The sequence below is a fragment of the Channa argus genome, chromosome 12, assembly GCF_033026475.1.
Source record: "Channa argus isolate prfri chromosome 12, Channa argus male v1.0, whole genome shotgun sequence".
Taxonomy (NCBI): Eukaryota; Metazoa; Chordata; class Actinopteri; order Anabantiformes; family Channidae; genus Channa; species Channa argus.
Window position 1 is genome coordinate 929,944 of NC_090208.1, and position 4,072 is coordinate 934,015.

At 38.0% G+C, this 4,072-nt stretch overlaps 1 long non-coding RNA gene across 1 annotated transcript; it reads left to right on the forward strand.

The window, feature by feature from the left end:
- The first annotated feature begins 564 nt into the window (after positions 1–564).
- On the forward strand, positions 565–4,072 carry LOC137138300 (uncharacterized). Its single transcript, XR_010915932.1, has 3 exons — positions 565–1,272; positions 1,508–1,750; positions 1,851–4,072. It is a non-coding gene; the product is annotated as an uncharacterized lncRNA (long non-coding RNA).

Here is a 4,072-nt window from a genome sequence, read left to right on the forward strand (position 1 = left end):
GGTCAAGAGAATACATGTGTGTGTGAGTGTGTGTGTGTTCGGTGTGTGTGTGTGTGAGTGTGTGTGTGAGAGAGAGAGAGAGAGAGAGAGTGTGTGTGTGTGTGTGTTTGTGAGTGTGTGTGTGAGACAGGGGTGTATTATGTCTCATAGTTGCAAAGAAACAAACAGTATTTGATCTATCTGACTGTTTTTAGCTTCTATTTTGTCGCCGGGTCAAATTGACCCGAACAGTAGCTTTGTAATAGAAACATGTAGGAAGGTTACAAATATGTGAACTGAACCATTTTTATTTTATATGTTGATTACACTAATTAAACCAAGCAGGAAAAGTTTCAAAGTGAAAAAATACTTTTAAGTATTTTTTTTAGATTGTTAACTTTAAAACGGGTCAATTTGACCCTGAACAGAAGAAGTGTCTCATTTTAATTTATCAACATCACTCCATAAACAAAAAAAAATTCAAAATATAAAATAAATTTTTTAAAAATCAATTGCATATAAAACTATTGTAATTTATGTGTAGGTCTTTTCAGTTTACATTAAAAAAAGTTTTAACATGATCTTTTTGTAATAAACGAGTGACCTATGCTCATTGAACCATGATCTGTAAACAGTAAACAACATTATTGAACTAAATATTGATTTAAATGGTTAGTAATGGAGTTAATGATGAGATATAAACAATGTTCTTTGGGATTTTTTGGTTTCTGACACTTTTGTATAATTAAGTGTCCCCCGGGTCAATTTGACCCGAGGGACACATCAAGGCTGTTCCTCAGAAACAAAGTCAACAGGAGGGTTAAGTAATGGTTCAATTACAGCTACCTTATAGGCCTGTGGTACATAGCCTGTTTCTAAAGATAGATTGATGATATCTAATATGAACGTATCTATTAAGGGTAAAGCTTCCTTGAGCAGCTTAGTTGGAATAGGGTCTAGCAGACAGGTTGTTGGTTTAGATGAGGTAATAATTGAAGTTGAAATGAGATTCTTTCGTGTTGCCTGTTTTGAGCTGTGTTTGTGAATTGTACCATGGAGGTCGGCTCCTCTGATTCACTGCTTTCTTTGTCAGAGGAGCAACAGTATCTAGTATCATAAGCAGTGAGGCTGCAGAAGCATCAACTAGATAATCAACTTGTACGAGAGTAAAATTCTAACAGCAACAAACAAAACATTACAGTCTCCTCTGTCCTCTGACCTTCAGTGACCTGTGTCCTCCTGTTCCAGGTGTGTCTGTGCTGCTGCTGCTGTCTGGACTCACTGTTTCTGCAGGTGAGATGATAGATGATGGAGGTGAAAACATAAATGAAAATAAAGTCCTGAACATTTAACATTTACATTTGTCCATCAGTGCAGTGATGGAGGTGAAACCAAGGATGTAGAGACTCAGTAACTTTCCACCTGGTCCTAACAGTAACATGTCACAGAGCCAGTAAGGACTGATTTCATTCTCTGAGAGTCTGGATTAACACTGGACCCTGTCTCTGTTTGTGTCTCTGTTGTTTAGATCATCTTTTGATCCTGAAGTTCTCTGAGGATCCTGTGATGACAGGAAGTGATGTCACTCTTCAATGTAAAAAGACAATTGGTGACTTTGTCAAAGCTTATTTCTTCTTTAATGAAACCAAACTTGTATCTGACCCTAAGATCGTGTTCATCATCCACAAAGTCCAACGGTCTGATGAAGGTCTCTACTCATGCTCTACTGATGTCCATGGAAAATCTCCTCAGGTCCAGCTGAGGGTCAGAGGTCAGGACACTGACATCACTTCCTGTTTAAAGATATGAACTAACCTGCTGACCTGATGATAAACTGATCACTGAACCAGATTCTGCTCCTCTGTCTACAGATCCTCCTCCAACCTCTGATCCTCACACCACCACATCATCTACAAACTCTGCTGCTCCACCTCCTGGTTCAGTTGTTGTCCTTCCTCTCTCTGTGTCTGTCATCAGTCTCTTCCTCCATCTGGTGATCGTCTGTCTTTTTTACATCTAATCTGTTCTGTTCCTCTGATTCAGCAGTGAACACAGGAAACACAAGAAATAAAATAAATTTGGTCTCTTTCAAACATAAAATGTTAATATAACAAAATATTTTTATGTGTATCTTTCCAAATATTTGTAACGGTGTCGACACATGTACAGACATGCAGATTTTCAAAATAAAAGTTCCAGACAGATCTAAAGTCCTTGAAATTCAGATTGTTTGACTCATACATGATTTATTTATTTACTTATGTTTTTGAAGTGGCACTTGGCCTCTTCTGGTCAGGTGACACCATACTGCATTAATACATGAGCTGGTATCCAGAGAGTGAGCTGAATAAATGTAAAGCAGACCATGTCTTCACTCTGCTGACCTCAAAGGGGCAAAAATAGTCCACACCAGTACTTGTAAAGGAACCGATCCTCTGATATACGTCTTTGTATTTCTGAGCACACTCTTCTTATCTAAATCCTGTGAGAATGTACTTCCTACCTAGGTGTGCAGTTCATTCATCCATGTACAAGATAGCTGGGTGATCCTTAACCCTCTGTCTTCCAAATATGGATCTATCTTCATTCTTGTGAGCTTTTCCTTCTTGCAGAGCTTTAATTTCCTCAATAATTCTGCTTTTGACAAAGGCAAATTAACTCAGCTTTGAAATGTCTTCAGCTGTGAATCTCTGCCTGTGCCTGAGCACTTGTCCCTCAAGTGAAGAAGGGTTCAGCTGACATACTATCGCACTGTAAACCTCTGGCAGAAACTCCTTACTTTTCTGCCTCAAGCTTAGCGGTATCTCTTTGGGATGTAGGAGTCAAGTTGTTGGGGGTTCAGCTCTGACTCTTACAGCTTTGCACCTTAGTAATAACAATTGCGTTTACTTTACTATTACAATCTAACTTCCTGTGTAATTTGCTGCAGATGTTTCCAGACGTTTGAAGACATTGATTTCATTCAGAAAACATAAGGTTGGATTTAAGAACTAAAAAAAACAAAACAAGGTACTTCATGGTACTTTATGTAATCTAGTATTACTAAGTAAATACAAGTGTTGTAATGTTTCTTTTATCATTAACAGCGTCTCTCAACATGTACTTTTGTCTTCTCATAGCTGAAAAACACATTCTGTCTCCCAGGATTCAATGTGATCATTGGGATTTACCCTTCGATTGCAACACTACCGATGCTGTACCTTTATCACAGTTACATCAGAGGTGACATTTCCAGTTTCTCAACATTCCCGATGAAAATCAAAAAGCAGACAGTGAGGTTGTGATAAGTACAGGTTTAAATTTATGCAATATGTCAAGTACTGGCTCTGTAAGACTTTGACTTCACCTACTTCACATACTTGAATAAAACATTCTCTCTTCTGGAATTAAATTTGATTGTTCTTCTGTGAATCACTGCTGGTGAAACAGGTTGAACAAAACAAGGAATCTTGATCTGGCAGTGCCACAGACATATTTGCTATCACAGCACAGAGTGTGTTTCCATCCTTTGTCCTCTGTGCTCTTTACCATGAACAATGTGTTTTCCCTTCAGTGGTTCTGTGGTGTAAGAATAATAATAAAAAAAGACTAATCTTTAAGTTTATCTTCAAAGTTGCTATTTAGTGAAAATACATTTCCATCTCGGAGTTGAGATGTGAGATGTTTCCTAGGGGCGGCTAAATGTACGGCCTTTCCATGGGCTAGAGAGCCACCGTACAGCCAGGTCGTTGGGTCACTGAATGTGTTGCTGTTTTCCCTGCAAAGCACAGCAACATAATGTTTCTCCTTATGAGCTTACGTTAGCATCTCAACAAGACTGCTCAATGGTTTTTGGGTGGTCTACAGATATTACACTGACTAATCTAAAACTCCTATGAAATTTTCACCGGGACTACATTTGATAATCTCTTACTAAAAGAACAGCAAATTTTGTTTTAAAATATTTAAAAAACTGGTCTCTGTGGTCCACAGCCATTTAATTGTTAACAGCAGGAAGTTTTCAAATAGTCAAACACCACAGACATTTCAATTAAATGTTGACTTTTCACATTAAATTCACTAACCACTTTTGTCTCCTAAACAACTACTGTTC